Below are 10,614 nucleotides of genomic sequence, written 5' to 3' on the forward strand. Positions count from 1 at the left end.
AGATACAGTACTTTTTAACATCTTTTAGCAAATGCCAGTGTGTCCCTTCAACCTGCTATAATACATTTTGTGCAAGTGGATGAACAGATGCAACCATGCCAATTTACCCTAGCAACCAGACAGTGGTTTGATAGGAGAGGGACTGAAAAGAAAGATACGTTATTAAAACTAACAATAACATAGCAACCTCAAAGAGCAATAGTTTTTTGCTGCCAGGGCTAGTGACCCCCATCTGAAAACTATATATATATTAAATATATATTATAAATTATATCATACAAATTATTATATTATCAGTGTGTACAGACTAGGTGGAAACCCATAGAGCTGTTTGATAATTATCCATCAGCAGGTGGTGCTATAACATAAGATGGATCAGTTACCAGATTTGTATATTTCTCACAAGTATGTATTGTTTCTGCTTAATTCATTATACCTTACTGTACATTAACCTTCCTAAATGTATGGTTTCCATACCCAGTATGTCAGAGATGAGCAACCTATGGCCCTAACTCATAGGAATTCCAACCTATCAAATTTTTTTTTAAAAAATTAAGAAAATTATTACACAAATGTGTAATTTTTTTTGTACCATAGACTGTTAGTCAAGGCAAACCTATCTACAATGCCTACAGCAGCCATTGCAGTCAGTGAGCAGAGGAGAATCATCTGTTGTTCCTGTGGTCAGTTCTAAGCAGAGCAATATCACAAGACATTTCTTTTGTGACTAAATTAATTTTCAGTTGACAGCCTGGAGCCATGAAGCTCATGTTTGGTCCTTGTGAGGCAGATACTTATAATTATTTGTTGTGACTGGTTTGGCATACAATCAGGTAGAAGTTTTTGATGCAAGTGGATTATCTAGGCATTAATAATATAATTATTAATTATCTACTTTACAAGGACCATACATGGATTTGCTTCACTTTACCTGTTTCCCTGTTTAGCTCAAGAAATAACAAAAACCGTAGATCTTTCTGTATGACAACAATGGGCAAAAAGCATGTTAAACAAAAGCTCTGTTAATTGCACTCATGTTAAACAATGGGTTGTACTGACCCAAATGGGTCATAGGGGTAATGTGAGCAGCTCCAACAATTATGGATCAGCAACTGCAGAAAGCAATGATGCATTAACAGCAGTATATGTGAAAACTGATTGGGGCAATCTGCCCTTTGGTGCCCCTTTTATCCAACACCACAAATATATTAAAAAGATGTAAAAAGGGATAGTCTACATGCAGAAGGTTTGCTGTATAATCGGTCATTGTTCAGTAAAAATAATATAAATACTTCCATGACAACCAGAAATAGCAAAGTGAAAGTCATCCCAGGGAGCAAGGGAGAAAGAATTTCACAAGTATTTTTAGGTTTGTTAGGAACTGCCTAAGGAGAGGCAGCTTAGCACTTCTAGTTGCTTCCATAGCTCAACTATCTTGGCCACTTGCCACAGCTGTTTTTCAAATGTTCTGCGCTCCCAAGAGCAGACTAGATCACGTTCAGCAGTAGGGTTACCAATAAGCAACTTTAATAAGGGATGCCTAATTATACTGTGTGCATAGCTACAGAGAAATCTATGCAGCTGCTGCTTAGGCATAATTACATATATCTCTTATATTACAGGAGCTGTTATTGGCAAGCTGAGAAAGTAGGCAGCCAAACCTGACTAAAAGGAACCGTGACAAAAAGGCAAATGGACCTAAACTCCTTTATAAAACATAAATCACAGGCCATATATTAAAGCTACTAGCAAAACTGCTTTTTTAAGTCAAAAGCCTAATAATTGCCCTAGAAAACATACATGCTTTATTAATAGAGGGAATGGAGGGGTGATAGCAGTCCCCATAGCAGTACTAGATTTACTTTTTAAACATAAAGCTTAGTGCATTATCATAGCTCTTGCATATGCATCCATACTTTTTCATCTGACTCTTAACAAAGTTTGTTTTCTAAACATTATCCCCCCATATGCGATAAAAAGCAATAGGTTTGCTCGGTAGCAGTAACCCATAGCAACCAATAAGATGTTTGCTTTTAAACAGCTGATTAGTAAATTCTACCTGCTGATTGGTCACTATGGGTTACTGCTCCTGGGCAAACTTAGTACCTTTTATTACATAACCATTGAGGACTCTGAACTGCTTAAACTTTACACTGTCAAGATTATGATGGCCAGTGGTGAGGCCATGAAAAATGCTTGGAGGTGGAAACAAAATGCTTGAAATAGAATTTCACTTCTATGTCAGTTGCCTACAAGCACTGGGGCATATGCTTTTCTGTCTTTGACATTTTCAGTGACAGGCAATAGTTATAGGAAGGAAGGCATTGATGGTGGTGGTGGGGTGACTATGAGTGTTTGACTTCTCCCACAATTAATCACAGTGCGGTTGTTTATATGTATTTTGTGGTCACAGCCTCATTGCACCCCCGCCTAATGGTTTAAAATTTAGTGGTGAGCACAACTTTCCCTTTTTCTTGTGTTATTGTTTATACAGGAGCAGTGGCCAGCTCCATGTTGTAGCCCCCACTATTCCCAGCTACAGTCAGGTGATCCCAATGGAGCCAATAAAAGGGCAACCATATGGGAGTTTTAACCTTATACGCAAGCATGTTGCAGGTAAAACTTAGTCCCTTTGCTCAGTACTAATCTTAAATTACTTATATAGGTCAGTCAGTGTAGGACTGGCCAGAAGGGATGACTTTGACGTAGTTGGCCAGCTTGAAGTATATTGCAATGTACGGACAAACAATCTTCTTTTTGGGGTGGGGGGGGGAAGGCATTTCTTAGTAGCTGAATGCACAGAAATGTCCTAATGTCCTATTTCTACATATTGATAATGGGTGAGTGCAGAGGATTTTTTGCGGTTGTTTATATGTATTTTGTGGTCACAGCCTCATTGCCCCCCCGCCTAATGGTTTACAATGTAGTGGTTGAGCACAACTTTCCCTTTTTCTTGTGTTACTATTTACAAACCAGTCAATGAATGTGGGAGATTACAGATATGTTGCTGAATGACTGGTCAGATGGGAACTATGTCAGCACACCCGATAAGGATTTAGATATCAAAGCCCATTTAGTGCTTAAGTGGTAAATAAATAGAGTTTATAGAGGTTATTGCTGGAATATAAAAATATATCTGCTGTAAATCCAGTGATTTTATAAAAGAAATAATATAGATATATTGTGTTTTCCCTCTCATGCAATGATTACAGAAAGGATTACACACTGTTTTAACATATACAATTTCACATAAAGCAGAATTTGGTTACGCTAGGCAGAATAAGTTGTAGAGGTACATAACAGGAGCCAATGAAAAATAGCAGTGACATCCCTACAGAAAGACACACTGCCTCTATCTGCCTAGAAATTACTGCCTGTATCTGGCTGTGCCTCTGTGGGAAGGATGCAGGGCAGGGACAAAAAGGCTGTTTGGGGTGTAGAGCAAAAAATTACCATTTGGTACAGTTATTGGCAAGTACAGATGACTGGATATACCCCAGTGTATCAAGAAGTAAAGTGACAAGCGTTCCAGTAAGTGACCAGCATACCCAGACAAACTTGACTTTAATGACCCTTTATATGGACGGATATTCTTTCCCTGTTATGGTCAATATTCTGCAGTGCATATCACCTGTCAGCAAATATCTTATTGGTTGCAATGGTGGGTTGCTGCTCTTGTGCAAACTTAGTGATTTTATTATATAGGGGTGGGGAGGTTAATGTCTTATTTGACTGTTAGCTCTTCACACACTTCTACCACCAACACCAGAGCTACTCACCCTTATGCTTCAGGCAGTCATTTATTGGCTACTGCACCAGTGTTACACTTTACTGCCTACCTAGCTCCCTTTGGCCTTGCAGTGCTAATTTTCTATATTTATTTTCTATTTAGTGCCTTTGTGCTGTACATAGGGGCAGTTGTAATTTGCTTTTGTTTTCTAACTTGTGAAGAGTGAAGAAAGCTAATTGCTTATTGGTTGTCATTGATAACTACATTGGTGCAATTTAACGCCTATGTAAATGACCCCCCGGTTCTCTGTTTTTATGAGGAATGGATAGCCTTTGCCTACCTATGTCTCCACAAAGCGCCACACACAGAATTTTGCATAAGCACCCCTAATTACAAGTGATTGCCCATTACATATTTAAAGGCAGGATGAATGAGCTAATCTTAACCTTCTTGTTCAAGATCTGTTTGTTCCTTCTCAGACATTGTCAGTTCAGAGAAGGCAGGTGTCATGTGTATCCCTAGAGAGAGATCAGGTTGTTAGCTGACAGCTCTGTTACAAAGCTAACACTCTGGGATATTTGACCATATCTATTCCCTTTATAAATAAAAGGAACTCATTATTACCTAAAGGGAGGTGAAATTTTACCAACAACCTTAAAGGACATGTCAATCCCAAAATAACATTTTGCCCAATTAAAGAAAACATAATTGGAAACAACTTTCCAATATGAATTCATTAAAAAATGTTAGTTCTTTAAAAGTTAGTTGTAAATATAATTGCTATAGAAAGCAGCATTTGCTGAACTCCTTCTTGCTACTTTTTAACAATGTTGCCAATGCCAGTCTCCTCCAGCAAGTCAGGTCTGTCAGTCTGCTGCCTGTGTTACATTGTTTCAAATGCCAGAGCCCCCAGGGCAGGGAATAGAAAAGGACAGGCAAACACTGCTTCTAATAGCAATTATATACACAAATAACTCAAAAACCATTACAACTATGTAATGAATGTATATTGCAAAGTTGCTTTGAATTGTTTTATTAGGCAAAAAATATATTCTGGGTTGAGTTGTCCTTTTAAGTGTTTGTTTGTTGTTCTTCAACTCCTTAGGCCTATTCTGTAACTTGGCAGGGCAAATATGAGTGTAACTGGTTCAAATGCATAGTAACTTTGTTTTATTGCTGTGAAAAAACATTTATAGTTATTCCTTTTAGTTAAAGAGTTTGTGCACCTTAAAATCTTATCTCATTGACAGCAGAATTCTAAGATAAATTGCAGTCAATCTGCATTTGTCGGCAGTTTAGGAACTGTACATTTATTGTTGGTTGCAGATCTTGGGCTTGACATTAATCTGGTTTCTAGGAAATTTAAACCCTAGCAACCAGGGAGCATTTTTGAAAGCAGAACGCTGGGAAATCAGAACAGGAATATTTATAATTAAAGGGAAAAATACAAGATAAACAATGAATAATAAGGATTAAAGGAGTGGGTCAACATTTCAGTTAGTCATTTTTTATTTGTTATAGTTGTTGAATTACTTCCCTTCTTCTGATTCTTTCCATCTTTCAAATGGCGGTCACCGACCTCTGCAGCCAAAAAAAACAATGTTCTGTGAGGTTACAGTTATTGTTATTATTACTTTTTATTTTTCACTGTTGTGTCATGCATTTCCTATTTATATTCCAGTCTCTCATTTAATCCACTGGTTGCTAGGGTAAATTAGACCCTAGCAACCAGAGAGCTGCTGAAATTCCAAACTATGAGCAAAAACTGAAATAATTCAAAAACTACAAATAATAAAAAATCAAGACCAATCGCAAATTGTTTTAAAATATCCCTGCCAGCATTTTAACTAAAGCTTAATTTAAAGATGACCAGGGGCAGCTGACATGGGGGTTGTGGTCTTTCACTTTATTAACAAACACAAATGGGAGAATTTTTTAAAACAGATGCAAAGTGTGCCAGGTTTAGTAATCCATAGAAACCAATCAAATGGCAAATGCTTGACTTCTTACTACAGAATACTATGCAGACCAGAAATCCAGATTTGGAAGTAATTCAGAAATGTGTACATTATTCTATAGATTAGTAAACCTTTGTAACCAATCAGAAATGTGCATTGCTACAATAGACCAATCAGAGGTAGCTCCTGATTAGTTACTGCTGTACCAAAAAATTCCTAATAAAGAAGAGTGGCGGAGGTTCTGTTCAAATTTATCATAGAAGATATCTAATTAGAATGTTTGAACAGTGTTTGAAATGAGTAATGACAGGAGCCAAAATCTGACAATAATAAAGTAATATAATAATACTCTAACATTAGAGCAGTTACACCGGGGCACTAACCAAGTTTTTTTTGTCTCCTGCTATTCCCCTGACACATAAGAAATACTCATCCAGTGTCGGACTGGCCCACCAGGATACCAGGAAAACTCCAGGTGGGCCCAGGTGTCAGTGGGCCCTCCTGCTGACCATGCCATTTTCCTTGTATTTTCCTTGTTCCTTTACCACAGTCATTCCTCATTTCTATATGAGAATAAAGAAAATAAATAGAAGGAAGAATAAATAATAATATGTATGGGGAAGTGATTAAGAGAATAAATAATGCAAGTGAACAGAGAAGGAAAAAATAGCTTGGGGACTGGGCCCACACTCTAATGTTCTCTGGTGGGCACCTGGCACCCCTAGTCCAACACTGTACTCATCATTCACTGCAGTTAATTTATACATATATATATATATATATATATATATATATATATATATATATATATAAAAATGTATATCAAAAATTTAATTATTGGAAAGTTGCTTAGATATATGTTTTATTGTATTGGGCCAAATGTATTTTTGGGATTAACATGTCCTTTAAGGTTGAATTACCTATTCAGCATGTTTAATTTAAAGAGTATGAGGTGACAACTCTGCATTGCTAGTATTAATGACTGAGATGGTTAAGAAGATTTTCATGAGGATTTCATAATAGGAATCCAAGAGTAACCCTGTTTTGACTTTTGTATTATTTCTTGGCTGGTTGATAGGCTTTGCTTGGTCTTATGTCTTTGTATCCATCCCCTTTGCTACTAAATGGCCTTTATATATATAATAAACTGATTGCACATTTTTATATTATGAATATTCTCAAATGATCAGATCCCTATACCATATTAACAACCCTGTTTATTTAACTGGGGACCTTAATAACTGATTGTAGTAAGTGTCCAGATGTGTGTAAATGCATTCAAGTACTGGTATTACATCTGTCATCAGGAATATACACAGCAAGTGTAGCAATACTATTTTGTATAACTGATCCCCATAACAGCATAATCACCACAAAGAAGAACTGGATATAACTGGAAACATAGGACAGAGGGGTTAATCCTAAAAGAAATGACTCTCCCCTGCTTCCATGTTCTTTCACCCTGTGTTATTCAATGGAAAAACCATATCCGCACACACTTAGAAAACTGATACAATTTGTTCTCTCTGGAGTGTGCACACCCTGGGGCTGTTTTTATCAATGAACACCTGCAGGCAACATGATTTTGAATTCCCATGTGACCCTGCTAGAGGACAGCTGCTATTTTAACCTTTTCAGCTGCTCACTGCCCATAATTCATTAACCTTACAGTACCAGATAAAGAGGTAAGGGGGGCATAAAGTGTATGATAAATGATATGAACAGTCTAAAAATGCAGTATAAATATTAGCTTGTTAAAGCAAACACTGTTAGCTGATATTTTCTAAAAGATTTTGTACCAATGTTTGGACTCTACAGATTGCCATCAGTGGCTGCCAACTTATCCCCTTAATACAACAATGTATAAAATACCCATAGTTGATAAGTAAACAGCACAGATTCCCTCATCCATTTACTACAAGCCATGTATAAAATACCCATGATGCATAGCCGATAAGCAAACAGCACACATTTATGCTGCTGACTGCATTGTTAGGCAAGGTGCCATGGATTATGCACATAATAGAGACAAGCATTAACCATAGGAAGTCGATTTCAACCAACTTCTGATTGAGACTGTTTCGACCTAAAGATAAGCAGTAGTACATTATGCAGAGGGATTATCTATGCACTAGGGTAGCATTACAAGTGGTTTGCCTTATAGGAAACAGTTATGTGGTACACAGGCTGCACCATTTTATGCATTGACCAACCCATGCAGCAACCACACTTGCCTTGCCAACCCATAATTCTCAGCCATGTCATTGAAGTTGGAAGGGAATGCATCTTAAAAAAAAAGAAGTAGAATAGTGCAGAGATTGCAGGGAGAGATTTATATTCCAGTCAAACATAAGCTAATGTGGAAATATTAGCAGATATGGAGGAAACTGCGGAACTACCATGGTTGCACCAGGCTCAGGTTTATCCCATAGTTCTGAAGTAGCTTTGGTGTATGGTCAGGATATCTTCAAGCACACTCTGATACTTGCCATGGTGCCTTGCAGCCTAGACATTGGTAAAAAGCATCCTGTTCTTATAACTATTGGTCTGTTATACTGACATCTGTGCAAGGAAGGGGATAAAAAGGGAAAAGATACTGAAATATAGTTCATATCAAAATTCTACGAGTTTGTGTCAGCATACATACATGTATAGGATCTATTATCCAGAATGCTTGAGCCCTGGGGTCTGAATAGGATAGTTTTGCCACCAATATGTATTCAAGCAGCTTAGCTGCCATCAAGTACAAGGTAATGTTTTATTATTACAGAAACAAAGGAAATTATTAAAAAAAAAAGAAAAATTTGCTGATGTGATTACAGATCCCATACCTGAAATATATCATTTTGTTTTGCCTTTGCCCCAATTTTATATGGCAAAAATAAAAACATTATTGTATATAGAGGCGGCTTGTATGCCAACATTTACCATGTGAAATATGCATTTGACTAGGTTGGAGAGAAATCTATGCAGGCCATGTGTTTTGGCAATACCTTTAATGGACAGAATGATAAGTAAGAAATACCTGGACCTTAATAGCAAGGAAATTAATGGGTATATGAATTAAATTTGTTGGCATATCTTGTTATGGTATATTATGTGGTGGTTCATTACACTGATAAAAAAGTGAGGAAACTAAAACTCATAATAATGGCTCAGGCCTCAAACATACGTACGTCCCATTCTGCAGCCAATCCCCTACAGTCACGTAAGGAAGTGTTTAAAGGCGATCATGGTGAACTATGCAGCACACTCAGAAGGGCATCTCATAAAACTGACAAATATAAACATGACAAACAAGATAAGGAAATGGCTATTATGTGCACGGAGGTTGCTTGCAACATATTTCCCAAAAGGCCCGGTGTCATTAAATATGTTAATTTGACAAGATAGCTTTGTGTTCTCCTGGGAAAACAGCCTCTTGTTGTGATCGCTAACATGAACTTCACACAGCTAATTGGTGAAGCAGATTGCAACATGATGTAACTTTGTATAAATCACGCAACAGGAAATATGTTTGGGGAAAATCAATTGTCTTTACTTAAGAGTTAGGGCTGAAAATGAAATATAGGTAATCACACATTCTTTACATTCATACCTCTACACCTGGAATGTGTTATATATAATAAGATTTAGAGATGTGAACATGGAATTATATTTACATATTCTATAGTTAATACCATAAAATCATTTCTGAATGTGTGAAGCATATGCAGAAGCCAGCAACATAGTAGCCAACTCCTCAACCCTAAATCCAAAGACAGGCTTCAGTTAAAACATAACTTCTAGGGCAGTGGTTCCCAAACTTTCTAATCTTTAGTCAGAGCCCCATTAAAAAGTACAACTCTTGGTCAGGGCCATTGTTAGTTTATAAAATAAGTACAAATATAGGTAAGTTTTGGCGTATCAGTCAAAGCTTTAGGAATATCTAGAACAACAATATACAGTATATTCACCCCAGATCTCACTCTAACTGACCATAAAGTTAGGCTTTCAGGTGTGTCCATACCTCCCAACATTTGAAAAGTGGAAAGAGGGAGAAAAAGAAATGGGGCTCATTTTTATGACCACACCCCCTAAATACCACTCCCATTTTTACGAAATTTGGCAGGTTATTTAAAGTTTGAACACATTTCCGGTAGTTTTGGTGTCTTGTTTTATGTGTTATTACAGTTTTGCTAAAAAAAGTTGACCTTTAAGATGGAAGTCTTAATTCCCCCAAGAGACCTGTTTAGCCTATTAGTTAAAATTGTATCTAAGTGCAGGTGTCCCTTGTTCAGTTTTCTTGGCTGTCTGCCAAAAGCTACTTATTTAATTAAGTTTGAGAAACTTTGTATCTTTTTTAGCTTTTAGTGCAGGAGGTCAGTAAGAATCTGGGACTGCCGGCTGAGCTGTTAAAATCAGAACTGTCCCGCAAAAATCGGGACAGTTGGGAGGTATGTGTGTCTAGGAGAACAACTTGATGAGTTCCACTTGCAAAAATGTTTGTGAGTATGTACTGGAGTGAAGTTAAATACCATGAATAAATATTCCAGTTGTTTTGTTATTTTCACATTTCAGCTATTTTGGCCTAATAACAAATAGGGGAAGTTCACCAGCATTGCTTTCATAATACCCTTATAACCATGCAGTAGTTTTGTAATTCATTTTAACTTCAATTATTTGTTAACGTCCTATCCATTTGCAGCATATCAGCCAGTTTGTAACACCATACAAAAGAAAGGGTGTTTTATCAATGCTCATTCCCTGGTCCCCTGTTTCACTACTCATTTAGTATCTATGCAAGTCCATTTATTTACACAAACAAGGTTTTTAGTACAAAGTCATGATCATAAAATTGGCAAGAAACCATACCATGTCAAGGTAAACCCCATATGTGGTCCTGACTATTTACCTTCTGTCATATTTTTCAAAGCAGCCACCTCC

The sequence above is a fragment of the Xenopus tropicalis genome, chromosome 5 (assembly GCF_000004195.4).
Source record: "Xenopus tropicalis strain Nigerian chromosome 5, UCB_Xtro_10.0, whole genome shotgun sequence".
Lineage (NCBI taxonomy): Eukaryota > Metazoa > Chordata > Amphibia > Anura > Pipidae > Xenopus > Xenopus tropicalis.